The 20,253-nt window shown below is 44.6% G+C and overlaps 1 protein-coding gene across 2 annotated transcripts in view; it reads right to left on the reverse strand.

The window, feature by feature from the left end:
• STON2 (stonin 2) overlaps positions 1-19,029 on the reverse strand; it is a 115,084-nt gene extending 96,055 nt beyond the window's left edge. For both annotated transcript variants that reach the window (XR_007357353.2, XM_048855422.2), the window contains exon 1: positions 18,811-19,029. The gene's annotated coding sequence lies outside the window, so the exon portion shown is untranslated. The remainder of the gene's footprint in view (positions 1-18,810) is intronic.
• Between the last annotated feature and the right edge of the window lie 1,224 nt (positions 19,030-20,253).

Raw genomic sequence — 20,253 nt, forward strand, 5'->3', positions numbered from 1 at the left:
AACAGAAATCAAAAGAAATAAAGGTTGAGAGAAAACAAGAAAAAATGAAGCTAGAGGTTCTGATTATTATTTATCCTATGGTAGCAATCAAAGGCTGTATTCAGGATTGGAGTCTCATTGTGCTAGGCACGTACAAATGCCTAGGAAGGCACTGTTCCTGCTCTGAAAAGGTTAAAATCTAAGTCTACAAGTGATATATGTAGGGGAGGGGAGAAGAATATAATAATATGTACAATTGTTTTAAATGTTGTATTCATGACTTATTGTTTCAATAAATACATAACTTAATTACAGCCAACTGCCCCTGACCCAATTGCTGGTCAGACCAATTCTTCATGGCATTCTCTAGCTTTACCCATTCTCTGATTCACATGTGCACTGCATTGTTACATGAATTTCCCTCCTTTGAGCCCTGGCCTTAGAGGTACAGTCTCCATTCAATGCAACTCCCATTAGTGTGAAAGCAAGTGATGTGCAGCGAAGACATAAGGCACAATGTAAACAGAACTGAAGTCATTTGCAAAACTCCCACTGACTTCATTGGGAGCAGGAGCAGGCTGTACCCACCCCTTCAGTTTGCCACCTAGGTAACTCACGAAAGCTTATGCTCAAATAAATTGGTTAGTCGCTAAGGTGCCACAAGTACTCCTTTTCTTTTTGCGAATAGAGACTAACACGACTGTTACTCTGAAACCAGTACTAAGAATATTGTACCATCTTTAAATTGCTGCATAAACATGAGTTAATCCTCTCAACACCTGGCTGAGATAGGCCAGTTTGGTTATACCAGACAGGAGAAGTGATTTGTCCAGTGTCACAGCAAGTCAGTTGCAGAGCCAGGATTAGAGCCTTGGAGTGTGATTCTCAGGACTGTACTTATTCCTCTAGACCACAGGAAAATCTTTTCAATTAAACCTCACATGGGAGCTTGAGTTCAGAATCTTTCCGTCTTACTGAGTGACAGTAAGAAGAGAGTCTTCAGGTGCTATGTGAATAAGAGAGTGATAAATAAGGGTTTCCCTCAGGGATACCTGTGTCAAAGCTAAGATAAAACAGGTCAGCAGCTGCTGTTCCCCCAACCCATAATATCGCATCCATCTGCCACTGAAATGCCTCTATTTCTGACAAGAGATGCAGCCAAAGGGTCTCTCCTGAAAATGGTATCAGTAATATTTAGAAAATCCAGGAGGCAAGAGCCTGTCTCTATATGCCTCTAGCTGCGAATTCATATGAAAAAAAACTATGTTCAGTTGTGGGGGCCTAATTACTAAAGAGAAGCACATTCGATGGTGTTCAGAGGGCTGGAGAGATTAATAGAGGAAGAAAGATTGTAACCCCCATCCTGTATTTTTTACACTCCCAAAACTCAATGAGCAAGGACTTCAGCCTGGGCCTTAAAAGAGCAACACTACATGGAAGGAGTAGGGGAGAATAAACAGTCCACAAACATTTGAAGGTCCAAGGATGGAGACAAATTATTTTGGAAAAAGAAAAGGAGTACTTGTGGCACCTTAGAGACTACAATTTATTTGAGCATGAGCTTTCGTGAGCTACACTTCACGGCTGTTACTCTGAAAATTATTTTGGGTGATTCAAAGGGGTATAACTAGGTGAAATGGGATAAAACTAAGGGAAAATATAGGATGAATGTCATGATAAATAATTCCTGACAGTGAGATGTGTTCTGCTCCCAGGCTTCCCAGGGAAGTGGCAGAAACATGCTTGAGACACTTAAAGTGTGATTCTGCTCTGAAACTGATTCTGTAAGAATGACTCACGGGGGGGGGGAATGTCCCTGTTTACTGTTTCCCAGTGCTCATTCCACGTGTAATGTAGTCTCCTGTTACTTAACTGCATAACTAGTGAAAAAGATAATTTTCCAAACTGGCAGCCCTGAAGACTCAGCCTGAAATGAGATAATTGAACTAGGTTATATCTTTCTCATGATAATCACACTCTGTAGCCAAATGCTGCCCTCACTTTTCAGAGTAATACCGTGCTTTAGAACTAGACTGGAACACTAGAAGAAATACAGTAGGGAACAATCCTGTATTGATGGGGTGAGGGGAGAATGGACTAAGTTATTTAACAGCCCATTTCTGTGAACAATCACTTCACCGTGCCAGAGATAGGAAAAAATAAATAAAATAACAGCTTGTGGTATATACTAAGGTTAGGCTGCAGATCACACCTAAGGTCCTGAATTCTACAGGCCTAGATTAATTTTGAATCCTTTGTATAGAGAAACTAGGGAAATTGCTGTTCTACCTGAAAATTCTGTGTTTCACAAGAAGTTAATAGCAGGCAACCAGCAGCCTGAATACACTGAGACCATAAGGTGTGGTTAGTAACTTCCACTTGCTCTCTCAAGGCCACCGTGAGCCACAATTCTACATCTGTTTCCAGACCCAAGGCTTCCAGATACCATTGTTACAAGCTGCACATATGTTCCCTGCCCTGCACCCACTTTGAATTGAGAGAGTCTAACTTGTCCTACGAGGATGTTGAATTAATTGCAGAGCTGGGAGTCAGTTGCTGCATGTCTGGACACAACTGCACTGGTAAACAGCTCTATTATCTGGGAAGGCAGCTGGCTTTACAAAGGGATTGCTTGGAGCCTTTCCTATAAAACTTTAGGAAAACAAAGTTATAAGACATCTATGGCCAAATTTTTCAAAAGCAGCCTCTAATTGAACACTTGAGTTTGGGCATCTGTTTTTTGAAAATCCCCAAAATAGTTTATTATATCTCTGCAACCTCTGAAAATTTTACATTCTGTCTTAGGGTATATCAGCACAGCAAGCCCCACCCCCACCATCCCATGGCAGCAAGTCTCAGAGTTCAACTGACTTGGGCTCATGCTACAGGGCTAAAAATAGCAGTGTAGGTGATTGTTCCCGCTCAGGCTGGAGCTCCGGCTCTGAAACCCAGAATGGGGAGGGTCTTAGGTAGGGTGACCAGATGTCTGGATTTTATCAGTCCCAATATTTGGGGCTTTGTCTTACACAGGCTTCTATTACCCCCCGCCCTCTGTCCCTATTTTTCATGCTTGCTATCTGGTCACCCAGTCTTAGGGTATGTCTACACTGCAATTAGACACCCACGGCTAGTCAGTCTGTGCCATCTGACAAGGGCTCACGGGGCCTGGGCTGAGGGCCTCTTTAATTGTGGTGTAGACATTTGGGCTCAGGCTGCAGCCCAAACTCTGGGACCCTCCCACATCACAGGGTCCTAGAGCCTGGGCTCCAGCCCAAGCCCGGATGTCCACACCACAATTAAATAGCTTCTTAGCATGAGCTCCACAAACCAAAATCAGAGTTTTTAATTGCAGTGAGACATACCCTGAGAGCCCAAGCTCCTGACTGGATGCGAATGTCTACATTGCTATTTTTAGTCCTGTAGTGTGAGCCTGAGTCAATTGACCTGGTCTTGAAGACTCACTGCCATGTGTGTGTGGGGGGGAGGGGCACTTTTCAGTGTAGATGTACCCTAAGTATAGAAATGAAGGTGAGCTTTAGAGCCCCAAAGTTATCCTCAGACAAACTTAACCAGATGTATTCCATTTGCTAAATCCTACTAAACTACTCCTGTATTTCGCTCGCCATCAGTGATTACCAAGGTCTATCTCCTGTTTAACATGCTACCTTCTCTCCCCTGATCCATTCAGTGAGGTAAGAAGACAATGCATGATGTACCGTAGTTACTCACCACAGAATTGTCTGCATGTCAGACACTAGATGGTGGCATCCTTAAATAAAGCTGACAAGAGGAGAACGGAGATCAGAAAGCAAGAAGCATCTTTATGCTTCCAAATTTCTTAGTAACTAGCAGTAATAAGACAGGAAATGGGAAAATGAACATGACGGGCTCATAAATGTTTGCCAGAATGTGGTTGTTAAAGAGATGCATCTTTCTAGTCTAAAATCTCCCTGCTTTTATAACTAGAATGCAGTGCTGCTCTGTCAGCCAATAACATTCTGGCACTGCATTTACATCTCATAAGAAACTACTGCCTTCTGGTTTTTTAAAGCTAGGATTAAGCATTGCATTTGCAGCTGAAACATCAACTCCATCAGCAAACAGGGAAGACAGCACAATTCCTCCCACACTCCAAGGCTGGCTTCAATTACACAAGTCAAATCAGGAGCTGTATCTTTTGAATACTAGTAAAGTTCATGCTATCGTTATGGTGGAAGTCAGACACCACTTTGGCTATAGGCAAACAAGGCTGTTGCAGGGTGGCAGATTTGACCCAGCTGGCTCTCCATCCTTACAGAGGCACAGCTAGGCCAAATTTGAGTGAACGGCATTGTGACCTGCTCATGGGTTACACCACCACTCACATTTGGCGCAGCTGGCCCTCTGCCATGATAGAGGGACAGCCAAGCCAAATCTCCCACCCTAGGCCTATGAGGAGGGGAAGACACACTGAAGTTTTGCTTGTGGCACAGAGTGTCTGGATCAGTTCCTTTGCTGGGGGTTGGGTTAAACTTCGTTGAAGCTAGTGGGTGTAACAGTCATCCTTCATTCAGGCTAAACGTAAGAAGCAGTTAAACTCCTGTTGGAGTAAAATAGTTAAAACAATAGGAGCCACCACCAAAAACACAGCCATATACAAGGTCTGTCAGGAGCAGAGCTATGTGGGTAGAGAGTTTTCACTAGGAAATGAATGAAAATGTAGCGATCTCGGTATTGATTTGGTGGAGCTGTGCATGAGTAGATAAAGGGACAAGAAACACCATGGAAGCAGACTGTAAGGGGCTGGGACTTAGGTAGTCTGGCCTAGCAGTCACAGCTTAGCTGGAGTCTACATGTCAAGGACAACTGCAAGATGGCAGTCCATGAGCAGGGGTTGAAGGAATCTCCAGAGCCAAGCTCAACAGACCCGAGATCAGATGTTGTACCTGGCTGGAATCAGAAGGCCAGAGTCAGAGTCAAGCTGATGTCAGAACCTGGAGATCAGAAGACAAAGTGTGGTTGGGAGTTACAGCAGGTCAGAAATCTATGTGTGGGGCCCTACCAAATTCACGGTCCATTTTGGTAAATTTCACTGTCACAGGATTTCAAAAATCTTAAATTTCACAGTGTTATAACTGTGGGGGTCCTGACCCAAACAGGAGTTGGCGGGAGGGTTGCATGGCTATTGTAGGGGGGGTCACGGTATTGCCATTCTTACTTCTGCGCTGCTGCTGGCAGTGACGCTGTCTTCAGAGCTGGGCGGCTGGAGAATGGCGGCTGCTGGCTGGGTGTCCAGCTCTGAAGGCAGAGCCACTGCCAGCAGCCGTGCAGAAGTGAGGGTGGCATGGTACGATATTGCCACCCTTACTTCTGCACTGCTGCTGGAGGTGGGTCTGATCCAGCCCCAGGAGTGGCCTGTGCAGGGGAAGATGAAGTCCCATCCCCCTGCAGCTCTGCGGGGACTAGCAGCTGGAGGCCGGTGCACAAAAATGACAAACCCCCCCATACCATGCCACACTCACTTCTACACTGCTGCTGGTGGCAGTGCTGCCTTCACAGCTGGGTGCCAGGCCAGCAGCCACTGCTCGACGACCACCCAGCTTTGAAGGCAGCACAGAAATAAAGGTGGCAAAACCGCAACCCCTCTACAATAGCCAGATTTCACGGGGGAGACCAGATTTCATGGTCTGTGACGCATTTTTCACTGCCATGAATTTGGTAGGGCCCTATCTCTGTGGGTGCCCAGATAACTTGCTGGGCCACCCTCCAGGATTAAATAGTGCACTTGGGGCCACAGCGTACTGTCGCTCTGGACCTTTTGGGTGGTACTTCCTGCTGCGCTCAAACTCCACAGTATTCCCTGGGTGGGGTTCTGTCTACTCTCCTGGTGGCAATGTGGGCCTGTCAGCCCTTTTAGGCTCTAGAACTCTGGCTTCTAGTTCCATCGATCCTTATGCAGCCAGAGAAGGTAGCAGAAAACCTTGGACAGCTAGAAAAGCACTTGTAGCATGATCCTGTGTTAAAGCTAAGAGAGCTTTCTAGGTAGAGTTCTGGCTACAAAAGGAGGCTTAGAATATTGAGCAAGGAAACCATATCCTATTTGAATCCAACAGTTAGATTGTATCTACACACAGCTTTTAACCCATGTTAACATCTTCCTAGAGAAACTGCATTTAAACAGGTGTCTTGCTAGAAGGAAGAGAAAATCATTTGAAAACAGTGTACAGATGAGACTGTAGAAAGTAGAATGGTCTCCCAAAGGAATTAGTGGATGCCCCACTGCTTGAATTGTTTAAAGCTAGATAGGATGAAAACACTAGAAATTGTCCTGCAGAGAACAAGCCTGCCCTAGCAGAGGGAATGACTGGAAGACCTAATTAGTCTTTCCCTACCCTCTAGTGTCTGGGAGAGCCAAGTATGATTATGCAATTTAGTATGATGCTTGGACATTGCCACCCTCCAGGGGCAATCTAAAAATAACTTGTTTATTTTTACTCTCTATTTTAGATAGCCTAAATACAGAAAGATCAGGCTGGATGGTGGTGTGGGTTTAGCCTGACTGCCACCATTTCAAGGGAACAAAGAGCAACGGCATGAAAAAGATGGGGCAAAGTTTGCTTTTAAAGGGACAGCCTCATGGGAAATATTTTATTTGCAGTTAGAAAAAATCTAAATCAAATTCACACACAGTAGAAAACAAAAAACACACACATTTTATCACTGTTGTATGATCCTTTGCATGATTGTTGCTGTAACCTGACAAACTGAATATGGTGGACATGAGGCTGCATGGGTGTTAGTAACAAAGGGAAATGTTTCCAAAAAGGCCTATTGTGGACACACGGTTGCAAGATCCTCAGTTGGGAAGAAGGCGAAAAATTTCCTAGCAAACTGGAGGCAGAAGGCAGAATTTTTTGCCATTGATTCTATCTGGTCTCCTAGGCTAAGTGGTGAGTAGAACAAGACCCAAAGACTTTCATTGCTTTGATAAATGAGGACAGACACCTTTGATGGAAGGGGAGAACAGTGTCCTAGGTACTTCTAAACATTTCCCCTTTCTGACCCTTACCATTTTGGTCTTACCCTTGTTCAGTCTGAGCCAGCTGCTCTTTACCATATGCTGATCTTCATAAAGGCGCTGTGAGATCTTTGTAATGGTGTTGGTTGTGACTGTGGTAAGGGGTAGATGTGCTGGGTGTTGGTGCACCATTGGCAGAGGAACCCATGGTGTCTTACCACCTACCAACATGCTCTCATGTAGATGTTGGAGAGAGGAGGGGAATGGTGGCAGCACAGATCACTATGAGATTATGCAACTGAGGGTTTTGGGGGAAAGTGGATCCGTTGCCTATTACCATACTCTGGCTCCTGTTGGGAGAGGAATGACTGGAGCCAAGGTAGTGCTGCACCACCTACATCACGTGAGAAGGTCAGCAGCACTAAGTGCTCAGCTGTGTCAAACGCTGCAGGGAGGTTAAGTAGCATAAGCATTGAGATGTGGTTTCTACCCACTGCCAGGAGGAGCGTGTCTTTTAGTCCCGTGAGGGATATCTCCATGCTGGAGCCCAATTGTGAAGCATCCAGGATGCTGGCAAATGCCACTTGGTGCTAGAGCTCAGTACCCTTACACATTCAGGTTCATCTGTACATTCAGCTGTCAGTCCTGATCTTTGGTTGTTCAGTGGGTGGTGCAGGGAGAGCATGCTGGTAAGCATTGTGCCAATCTGTTCTTTTAAAATCATACTATTAAGTTTTGTCCATGGTCTGAAAGATCAGCATGTGTCATAAGATGAAATGAATAAAAATAACTGAGTAGGGGATGTTGGTCAATTGCTCCCATCACAGAGCATTATTGCTGAAGTAGATAGTCACTGTTCAGGAGACGACTGGAAGTGGAATAGGAGGGGGTGCTCTGTTGGTCATGTGCCCTCACAGAACGGAGTAGGCCCTTGGTTAGGAGGGCTGTTGCAAGTCACAGAAAGACATGGATAGGAGAAGCCTCTGACGACCACCTGTCTTATGCTTGGCTCGAGCCAAGTGCTATGAAAGTTCTCTGCATATATGCACACTCACACACCCACAAAATCTTCTAAAACTCAAACTCCTCCCCCCACCCCCGTGACTTCTTGCAGGGGCAGGGGGAAATTACAGTTTTCAAACAAGATCCAAGAATGCGACTTCATCTTTTAAAATTCCACATTTTGAAAATACAGAAAAAGTCACCTGACCAACCCCTTCATATCAGTCTTCTTTCTTGGAGGATGAAGTTACCAGAGGAAAAGGAAAGTGGTTGTGGGGAAAGCACTGTGCAGTTCCCTGCTTCAGAGAGAATTTATTCAACCTTCACTTGCCTTGAGAAAGAAAACCTGCTGCCTTTTATTACTACTGAAGCTGCACAGTCATCGATTTCCAATGGCAGACCCACAATTAGTTGTTTATTCAATAGGATAAACTGGTAAAAATGCATTTAGCCGTAATTTGGGCATTCTGAATGCCTAGTAATAAAATACTTTGTATTTATACTGCGCTTTTTATCTGATGCTATCAAAGCACTTTACAAAGGGGGGTTTCATTATACCCACTTACAGATCAGGAAACTGTGGCATTGAGTGGGGAAGGTCACATGGCAAGTCAGTGGCAGAGTCCTGGATAAAACCCAGCTCTCCCGATTCTCAGTCCCTTAGATAACAGAACATACTGCCTTCCAAATGGCTGGACATGAACGCCATTCTAGACTAAAGTTTTAGGAGCTGATAGGCCATATTTAACTGGAAAGTTCATTTCCTTTAATTCAAATCTAAGACCTTGGAGCTGACTTATGGCATAAGTGCTGTATTCTCTCTCCACTGCAGGGGAGACAACATCATAAAATCAAAGTTAAAATTAAGGAAAGGCTCAGTTGGCCTTGAAGATTCCTTGAACTCTTATTGCAGGAAAGGATCAGACCCATTCTCCTTTTAACACCTTTTTCATTTGAATTATCAACGTTATGTATACAGAGCTAATTGAGCGCTAGGCAACTAGACATGTGGGAAGCCAAAGTGCCTTCCCTGAAAACTTAGTATTGGCTGAGCTTCTATATATCAGTTATGGGGGAAAGTTTTTGAAAGCACCTAAATCCAACTGACTTACAATGAGATTTAGGCTCTGAAGTGCCTAAGTCACATCTGAAAATGGGACTTTGACTAAGTTGCCAAGACACTTTTGAAAATTTTACCATGGAATCCTCAACTTCTCAGAGCCTGACAGACAGGCAGAGAAGCAAAGAGCAGAAATATTTAAGTTACAAATTTCTTTTCCTATTACTTTATCCACCTTGTTGATCTGGATGTTTATTCCTGGACATGCTACCCTCAAGGTAGCAGCAAAGATAGGGAAAAACAATGTGCCACAGGAGTTAGAGCAGACGGCTGGGATTCAGAAATCTGGGGTTTTATTTCCATCCCTGCCACTGACTCACTGTTTCACCAGCAATCATACATCTGACTCCAGCATATTTCATGCAGACACAAACAAAAATATTTAAAACACCATCCAAAATCAGCAGATTACAACACTGAGCAGTCTCAGTTTCAATTCCTTTAACTCTGACAAGGTTTCTGAAGACAAAGAATTAAAAGTTCAGGGTTGGCGCCTGTTTCAATGTGGTGGAAGCGCTTATTCCAGCTGCTTGGAGCAGCAATCCAGAAAGCCTGTGCCTCTCTCAATCAGTTTTAGCTCCAGGCACTTTCATACCAATTGACTGGACTGAATGAAGGGTGTCTTTGCAATCTGCTTTGGAAAAAAAAGTGAACAGGTTGGTGCCAAACTCTGAACACACATATATACAGTGTGGTAGACCAAGGCATCTGCCTCCATGCAGAGACTTGGCCAATTAAGTCAAATTGGAGAGGTCACAGTCATGGGTCTGTGTTTAGGAGGGAAAAAAAAGTACAAACCTGCTGCTCTGGGCATCACAAAATGGGGAAGAGATGGCCAGCCCTCTGTGGAGATAGAGGTGGTTAGGGACTATTTAGAAAAGCTGGATGTGCACAAGTCCATGGGGCCGGACGAGTTGCATCCGAGAGTGCTGAAGGAATTGGCGGCTGTGATTGCAGAACCATTGGCCATTATCTTTGAAAACTCGTGGCGAACCGGGGAAGTCCCAGATGACTGGAAAAAGGCTAATGTAGTGCCAATCTTTAAAAAAGGGAAGAAGGAGGATCCTGGGAACTACAGGCCAGTCAGCCTCACCTCAGTCCCTGGAAAAATCAAGGAGCAGGTCCGCAAAGAATCAATCCTGAAGCACTTGCATGAGAGGAAGGTGATCAGGAACAGCCAGCATGGATTCACCAAGGGAAGGTCATGCCTGACTAATCTAATCGCCTTCTATGATGAGATTACTGGTTCTGTGGATGAAGGGAAAGCAGTGGATGTATTGTTTCTTGACTTTAGCAAAGCTTTTGACACGGTCTCCCACAGTATTCTTGTCAACAAGTTAAAGAAGTATGGGCTGGATGAATGCACTATCAGGTGGGTAGAAAGCTGGCTAGATTGTCGGGCTCAACGGGTAGTGATCAATGGCTCCATGTCTAGTTGGCAGCCGGTGTCAAGTGGAGTGCCCCAGTGGTCGGTCCTGGGGCCGGTTTTGTTCAATATCTTCATAAATGATCTGGAGGATGGTGTGGATTGCACTCTCAGCAAATTTGCGGATGATACTAAACTGGGAGGAGTGGTAGATACGCTGGAGGGGAGGGATAGGATACAGAAGGACCTAGACAAATTGGAGGATTGGGCCAAAAGAAATCTGATGAGGTTCAATAAGGATAAGTGCAGGGTCCTGCACTTAGGATGGAAGAATCCAATGCACAGCTACAGACTAGGGACCGAATGGCTAGGCAGCAGTTCTGCGGAAAAGGACCTAGGGGTGACAGTGGACGAGAAGCTGGATATGAGTCAGCAGTGTGCCCTTGTTGCCAAGAAGGCCAATGGCATTCTGGGATGTATAAGTAGGGGCATAGCGAGCAGATCGAGGGACGTGATCGTTCCCCTCTATTCGACATTGGTGAGGCCTCATCTGGAGTACTGTGTCCAGTTTTGGGCCCCACACTACAAGAAGGATGTGGATAAACTGGAGAGCGTCCAGCGAAGGGCAACAAAAATGATTAGGGGTCTAGAACATATGAGTTATGAGGAGAGGCTGAGGGAGCTGGGATTGTTTAGCCTGCAGAAGAGAAGAATGAGGGGGGATTTGATAGCTGCTTTCAACTACCTGAAAGGGGGATCTAGAGGATGGCTCTAGACTGTTCTCAATGGTAGCAGATGACAGAACGAGGAGTAATGGTCTCAAGTTGCAGTGGGGGAGGTTTAGATTGGATATTAGGAAAAACTTTTTCACTAAGAGGGTGGTGAAACACTGGAATGCGTTACCTAGGGAAGTGGTAGAATCTCCTTCCTTAGAGGTTTTTAAAGTCAGGCTTGACAAAGCCCTGGCTGGGATGATTTAACTGGGAATTGGTCCTGCTTCGAGCAGGGGGTTGGACTAGATGACCTTCAGGGGTCCCTTCCAACCCTGATATTCTATGTTCTATGAGTGTATCTTGCAAAAGTTCCACCCTCTGCAGTGACATCCCAGATGCTTTGACTGTGAATAGACAACAACCCAAACCAACAGGGTCTCTTTCCAGCCCCCATTCATGCAGCTTACTGTACAGTGATTTGGAAATGAGGGCTGGGAGTGTTTGTCTGAAATGGTTTGACTGCACCCAAGACATGAGGAGGAGACATTTTCAGGGAGGTATTTCAGTTGCAATATATTGCAAACGACAGGGCAGAGGTAAAGTGTAAGTAATATCTCTTGATAGTATCTTTCAGGGTCAGCAATCCTTGAGAGCAGATAGTCAAACTGCTAAGAATTAAACACCATGGCCCAGTTCTTTCCTAGTATAACTCCACTGAAGCCAGTATGCTGGTAGTGAACTGTGCTTTGGAGTTTGACCAGCTCATGTTCTGGTTCTGTAGTTGGTAACATTTCTTTTCCTCCATAATGCTTAGCAGCACAGTTTCCACATGCCTCAGTCATCCACATACCACAAAACCATCATGCAGTGCTGTAAAAGCAGTACTTTCTGCTTACGAGAGGGCCATCGTTCAGATAGATGGAGAACAAAATCATTACATAATCCTCCCACCTAAAAAATAAATTGAAGATAGTTCTTTCAGCTCAGAGCTAATGTTGATAGCTGTTAAAACCCAGTCCGGAGCCCACAGGAGGACAGACTCCGTTGCCATAAATACCAGTTAGAACTTTGCATTAAATGACCAGAGTGACTTCCAGCTGAGACACTCTGAGCACAGCTCCTACCCGCTCAGTAAAAGGGAGGTTTCTCTCCAGCTCACCAAGCAGGTCTGCTGTTCACAGAACAAAAGAGACCCGTTTTGAGATTCAGCTGCAGAGTCCACTGCTTGCTCTGGGGAAAAAATGAGGATGGCTGCATACTCCTACAGCCCCTTTCCAGGATCTTAAAGCACAGGGGCCAATTTTATCCTAGTGACAGCAAAGGAGTTACACTGGGGTGTACACTGAGTTACATTTGGCCCAATGACTTTACCGAGCCACTACCTTGCCACTCTTTGGTCAGGTGCAGCCATTAAGTTTCCCTCTTCACTGGGATGTGGGTTTAGTTTAACCCCTGGCCCAAACCAACAAAAACTCTCCCCTTCTGGTGTAAACAAAGGGGAGTGAAACAAAGTTCAACAAAAGCAAAAAGCAAAAATCAAAACAAAACACCACTACCCTTTCACCCCTTTGGTGCAGGGCTCACTCCTCTTGGTCCAAGGCTTCCAAGCAATCTTTTACCAAAGAAACCCCACCTGTCCTCTGTCTTTTCTCCAATCTGCTTCTTGGCCTCTTCCCTGGTCACTTCAGACTGCTTTCCACGGTCCTTTCAGGCCCCATCTCCAGATCCTACTGCCAGTCTTGTCTACTCCTGGTCTGCCAGTTGCTCGCAGAAGTGACACATGAGAACACTCACAACCAAACTTGAGTTGGACAGAGTGGCATGCCACTTTGAAGCCTATCAGTAGGTCTTCAGTTTTCACTTTACATCTTCAAAGTCAATACCAGATGATAGAACACCTCTTACTCTGCAGGAATTGAACAACATTGACTACTCAGCATTGGTTTTGCCTCAAAGCAAAGGTATTTGGGACTAAGTCACTAAGTGCTGCACTAAAGTAATAGAACAACAAATCAAACTGTCCACCCGATTTGCTCCCTTAGGGATCAATACAAATGTAAGCTAGGGAAAAAAAAACAATCAAACCTATTGTTTATAACATCTAATGCTGACTGTTAGAAATGCCAATGCAGCAGAATGGTGAAGCCCCAATACACCATCACTAGGAAAACAGATTGCAAATTTTCAGGAACTCTTCACTGTGAAAAAAATGGCTAACTCAAAGATGAGAATCTTGTAGTGGTGATCTAAGCATGTAACTACTTTTCATTAATTACACCCCCAAGAAATCAATGCTTAAGAGGCCGACATGTCTTTACACCAGGGGTGGGCAAACTTTTTGGTCCGAGGGCCACACTGGGGTTGCGAAACTGTATGGAGGGCCAGGTAGGGAAGGCTGTGCCTCCCCAAACAGCCTGGCCCTCGCCCCCTATCCGCCCGTGCCCACATCCCGCCCCCTGACTGACCCCCTCAGAACTCCCAACCCATCCACCCCACCCCCTCTCCTTGTCCCCTGACCGCCCCACACTCTATCCACACCCCCACCCCCTGACAGACCCCCTGGGACTCCCATGCCTATCCAACCCCCCCTGCTCCCTGACCCCTGACCACCCCCTCCAGAACCTGTGCCCCTGCTCTCTGCCCCTGACTGCCCCCCAGGACCTCCTGCCCCTTATCCAACACCCCCCCCCCCCAGCTCCCTTACCATGCCGCTCAGAGCAGCAGGAGCTCACAGCCCCCTGCGCCCGGCCAGAGCTAGACACACTGCCGCACTGCCGGGCAGGAGCAGCAGGCCAAAGTGTTGGAGGCACAGGGAGCTGAGGCTGCGGGGGAGGGGGACAGTAGGGGAGGGGGCTAGCCTCCCTGGCCGGGAACTCAATGGCTGGGCAGGATGGTCCCGCGGGCCGGATGTGGCCTGCGGGCCATAGTTTGCCACCTGTGCTCAACACCCTTACTTTCCTACTAATAATTTTTGGTGTATTAACAAAGCATCATTAAAGTTCACAACTAATCAGTAAGGGATCCATGTAATAATGTCTTCTCTAATCACAATCTCTTTTTAACCTTCCATCCTATTGTTCCTCTACTCTTCCTGTTTTTTTCTGTAAAAATATATTGAGAGCAACAATAAATTTATCATTAAAAAATACAAGTAAATGCCTTGCTCAAGAGGTCACACAGTCTCAGAGTGAGGAATTCAGGAATCCTGATGCCCAGTCTCCAGATCTAACTACTAGACTGAACTCTTTCAATTTGACATAATATGAGAGTTCCCTCCCAGGGCTGTTAAACTGAGCCTGTCACTCAATTAGCTTTGTTTATATATTTTAAAAAGGCCATTAGTGCATGATCCTCAACTACTGAAATCAATGGGAGCTTTACAGGCCCTACCTAGAGGCATACGTCTTCAGAGTGGACACCAGGGGTGAAATCCTGGCCCTACTGAGTTCAATAGCAAAACTCCCATTGTCTTCAGTGGGGCTATGATTTCACCCGTAATGTTCACACTTTTCCAGGAAGATTTCATGTTACACCCCAAATGCAAACACAAAAGCTTCCATCTCTGTTTCCCAGGACGCTGATCTATTTGGTCAGACATATAGGTCAAAATATGCAGTCCTGAAGACAGAACACATACCCACTGGGTACACTGCCTCTGTATAGTTAAAAGATCCACTTAAATGAGCCTGTCAAAAGGTTGTCCCTCCTGTGGAACTTGCAGTCTTCTACTGAACCTTTTGGCAACTTGTCCACGAGAAGATGGGGTAGCTGGCAAAGCACAGTCATGAGACAAACTGTCAGATGAGGTGCAGTGTAAAGAAATTAAAGGACCAACATCTGTTTTTGCCACAAATATTTTATTACCCTTTTTATTACACAACAAATAAATCATAAAAGCAACTTTCAGAGACTTTTAATCAATATGTGAATAATTAATAGTAACTTGGCATTTATGTAGCACCTTCTATCTGAAGACCTCAAAACAATTTAAAGATTAAGACGACAAGTCCCAACATGAGAGCTGGTTGGGAATTTTTTCTAAAAAATGGGTGGTCTGAAAATGACAAATCAAAGTGATAATCAAAACTGCTAGAGGCTGACCTCTGTTAAACCTAATGACCCAGTTTCTGCATGCCATTTCCTATCCAAACATAGAAAGTGAAAGCATTTGAGATACCCAGCATTAATATTGCATGCATATTATTTCTCATGCTTTGTAGAAGCCAGATTTCACACAGCATCAGAGCTGAAAAGCAAGGGATCTAAACAGAATGTATGTAACCCACTCACTGTCTGTATTTAACTCACCCACAATCTGTATCTCCCACGCATGGGAACATTATCAGCCATTAAGTCTTAACAACAAGTTAGTCAACCAAGTAGCACAGACATGAGTTTTGGTCACAAATGAGATGAATTTATTCTCCTTTATCAAGTGCCCATGGGGCATTTATCCAAATCACCACGCAATTGGGTATTAACACCACCCTGTATTTTAGAGAAGCATAGCACTGGAATAACAGGAGGTACTGGACATAAGGACCAAGGTACATTGGCAAAAGCTCTGGACAGACCAAGGACTCAAACAACTGACGGTGCTGCAGATCAGGATTGAGCTGTACAAGCACACTTGCAAGAGAAAACTTGACCAACTCTTGTTGTCATTAAGCTTAATTACCAAGGTTTTATTTTGTGTGCACTAACATTCATCAACTGAAAAATAAAGTTAAAAGCTAGCTGTGATCACTGTAGCTATGCATTTTGCCAGCTGCATTCCTGTATCTAGGTAATTCCTCATGTTGAGGGCTGCCACAACGCTACCTTGAATGAGACTGACCTGTTACTGGGGATTGCAGTGCTGTTCCATCTACCTGCTATTACTATTTGTTTTTTTATTTGTGATCTCCATGGCAATATCATGAGAACCTTTTAATATTATTTAGAAATGGATATAAATGAAATCACTGTAACCGGCACAGGCCAAAAGTGTTGCTATGATAGGTTATTAAATATAGCCCGGAGAAACCACCACCTATAAAGGTCACACTTGTGTAAATATGCTAGTGTAGAAATAACCCAGCCACTTGGAAACTAAACTAATTTGGGGCATTTTATATGCCCTGTATATGGCATAACCCAGCATCGTTTATCTCAATATAGAGTAAATATTAGCATTGGTAGAATAATGGGAGGAAAAAGCACATTCTCCAACATATTTGCAAATTACATAAATTTGATTTGCTACTATTCTTGGGGACATAATACTGATTACTTGAGAATATTGGAACAAGCTCTAGAACTCACAAAAGTGTTTGTGAAGCTCAAAAGTTCTATGTCTATGTAGTGGAAGACGTGCATTTTAGGGAGCAGGAGAAAGAAATACCATGCAACCAACCAAATGCCATGATTAGTAAATTATCATTTTGCAAACAACCTATAATTTGAAAATTATTTGCCCACTCCATTATGTATTCAAAGCCTACATTTACACTAAATTTACTTGGCCCTGCCTCAGCACAGGGGGCTAGACTTGATGACTCCTCAAGGTTCCTTCCAGCCCTACATTTGCATAATTCTATGATTAGCAGAAGTTAGGAATGATTCATAGATGAATCATGAGCCAAAAAAATGCCTGCATTTGCTAAATTTTTGCTTCAACAAATAACATTACCATCATTAATAAAAATGCCCTCAAACTAGTTCCATGGAAGTTATTTCATGGGATAATTTCCATTCAAAAGTCTGACTGGTGCTAGGAAGAGGGGAAGTGCAAAGTATTTCCTGATCCAGTCATATGGTCACATTCTAGCTTTTGGAAAAAAACAAAATGAAAAAAAAAACATAGCAGGCTTAGTACAAATAAGACTCTGCTAACAAGATTAAACAAGGGGAAGCAACCAGAAAGGGAGGGTCTTAGGACAAATTAAAAGCAAAATAATCAGAAAGAGTCAACATGTGAACATTCAACTTTAGTGTGCAACTGACATTAACGTGGGGACATGGGGGCAGTGGAATGGACAGTGTAAAGATTTTGCCCTCTGGACAGACAGACAGACATATGCACACATACATATATATGAGAAATTTCAAATACTTCGGGCATCAGGCAACTTAGGGTTGAAAAAATTAGAAATGCAGAATTTCCATGTGTGTCTATGTGTGTGAGTACATTGTGTGTGTGTGTGTAAGTATAATGTATACACACACATGGAAATTCTGTATGTCTAATTTTATCAACTTTAAGTTGCCTGATGCCTGAAGTATTTAAAATATCCTGTAGTAACATCAGTAGCAATCTTACTGACAGGAAATCATTAAAATACATTTCTCTGGAATTACCTAAGGAACCCCTCCCCCCCGCAACAATTGCATAGAGTAGCTGAGAAGGAGGTGGATGGGAGCAACTTCCACATATCGTTATAAGCGACTCATTAACCCTTCCCTCCACACTGGACAATAAACCCCTGGTGTTTATACAAAAGAGATAACATACTCTATATTACTGTAAGATAAGAGCTCAATTGGTCGCTCAAGGGTTGCTAGATTGCATGTGAATAACAATCATCCTGTATAGGTACCAAAAGGGTATAAGAGGTTGAGGAATGGTAAAAAAGAGTATAGCTAAGAGTGATGGCATGAAATTGAGCCAGGGAAATTTAGGCTGGATCTAGGGAAAAAACTTAGGTCTATTAGACTGTGAGGAGTCTCCAAGGGAAGCTGTGGCAGCCCTGTCATTTGAGTCACACACAATGAATGAAACGCTGGAGGGAGCAGTCTTGCCCTGGACTCAGGAGGATGACTGGATGATTTTAAAAGATCTCTCTCATCTTTAATTTCTAGGATTCCTTTACATGTCTCCACTCCAACATGACTGTAAATCTGATCCCTGCTCTCTCCCCCGCCTCTTGCCCATCAAGCGACTTTAAAAGAATGAGGTGTAATATCTGCTCTTTGTTTAGGGGGGAGAAGTCTCCACCCTTTTTACATTTTTTCCCCATAGAGTCAAGCGTATTCCCTGGACAATTTGCTAGGCTAGGACAACATGCAGTGCATTCTATACTAAAATATATTAACAAACGCACCTTGCTAGGCTATAAAAATGATCCGTGTGTGTGCGTGTGCGTGTGTGTATTGGAAAGAGCTATTCTCTCTGTGTGTGTGTGTGTGTGTGTGTGTGTATTGTAAAGAGCTACTGTGTGTGTATTGGAAAGAGCTATTCTCTGTGTGTGTGTGTGTGTGTGTATTGTAAAGAGCTACTGTGTGTGTATTGGAAAGAGCTATTCTGTGTGTGTGTGTGTATTGTAAAGGCTGCTCTGTGTGTGTGTGTGTGTGTATTGTAAAGAGCTACTGTGTGTGTATTGGAAAGAGCTATTCTGTGTGTGTGTGTGTGTGTGTGTATTGTAAAGGCTGCTCTGTGTGTGTGTGTGTGTGTGTGGTAAATGATACACTTCCGAGAATGCTAGGAGGTCAGTAGTGAACAGTGGTTTCGGAGGAGGGCTCGGAGGAGTAGCGACTGTCCAGGGAGACGCCTTTCCACTCACCCCCTTCCCAGTCTCCACCTGCCCCGCCTGCTCTAGGACACTTTCTGTGAATAAAGCCAGAGACACACTGGGGGGAGGAGAGGTCACATTACCTTGGAAACCTCCCAGAGAGTCCTCAGGCACCGCAAACAGCAAGGGAATGGGCGAATCAAAGCGCCAGCAGCAGCAGCAGCGGGAGGAAAGTTGAGCATCAGGCTCTCAGGTCAGCAGCAGCAAGAACCCAGAGAGGGAGGCACAGAACCGCGGCCCCTGAGCGGTCCCCTAGTGAGGACTCCAGCTCTCTCCTCCTCCCCTCCCCTTTAGAGGAAGGGAGCTTTGCAAGAGCACAGCCTGATTGGGCAGCATCCTGAGCCTGAGAAGGAGAGGCAGGAAAAATGGGGATTGGTTGGAGGGGGGAAGTCGGAGGGGGGGTGTCCCCTCCCCTCTCTCACCCAGCACTGTGGTGCTGCTGGGCAGGCTCTAGTGCCCAGGTTCTCATCTCTGGGGTTCGCTGCTCCTCCCCTTACAGTCGGTGAGCTCCTGGATTTGCACTGAGCAGGTCTCAGATCTCACTCTGTTTATCAAGTTTCTTCTAATGCAGGCATGGAATGTACAGGCCCTTACCTGGAGAAGTCAGGGTGGGGGGAGAAGGGGAACAGGTAGTAAATTCACAGGTAAATGGCAAAGCCTTTCTATAGATTGTAAAATAATATCATAGCATTTAAACCAAGTCCAGATTCCTTGTTCACATCCCTCCCCCATCACTATTTGAGTTTTCAATATAAAAAGAAGTTACATGTGTTAGTAAAATATTGTAGCTAAAAATATCACTTAACATTATGGTTGGGACACAAACAGGTGGTTAAAAGCGAGTGAGTCAGTGTTTAAATGACACTGTCAAGAGATCTGGAATCAGATTTTTACTCCCTTGCTCATAATATTATTAACCTGGGGTTTTTTTTGTTTTTGTTTTTAAACCCTACACATTGGATTCAGAAGCTGTTTTCCTACAAACCCTCACCATATGGGCTCAGATTCACTCACATACACACTGATTACTGCAAGATTGCTCCTGAATGTTTGATTGTCTGGCCCAGTGGTGTGCACCCTGTGGCCCATCAGGGTAATCTGACTGCAGACTGCGAGACATTTTGCTGACATTGACCATCTGCAGGCACAGCCCCCACAGCTTCCAGTGGTCGTGGTTCGCCATTCCTGGCCAATGGGAGCTGCAGGAAGCAGTGGGACCACTGGTCTGGTCTATTGCACTTAAAGGTCCAATTCTACACCATGGAAATCAATGGGACTTTTAATATTAACTTCAATGAGAGCAGGATCAGACTCATAAAGCCATCTTCCAACAGATGATCCCATAGAACTTTATGACTACGCAACCTTCTCGATGTAAGCTTTTTGGGGCAAGGGCTGTGCCTCCTTTTGCATTTGTACAGTGCCTTGTACTATCATAAACAAGTAATCAGAACAACCAAATGCCTGGGATGGAGGTAATATTCTCATATTTTATAGCTGGGAAACTGAGGCACAAAGGTTACATG

The sequence above is a fragment of the Caretta caretta genome, chromosome 6, assembly GCF_965140235.1.
Source record: "Caretta caretta isolate rCarCar2 chromosome 6, rCarCar1.hap1, whole genome shotgun sequence".
Classification (NCBI taxonomy): Eukaryota; Metazoa; Chordata; order Testudines; family Cheloniidae; genus Caretta; species Caretta caretta.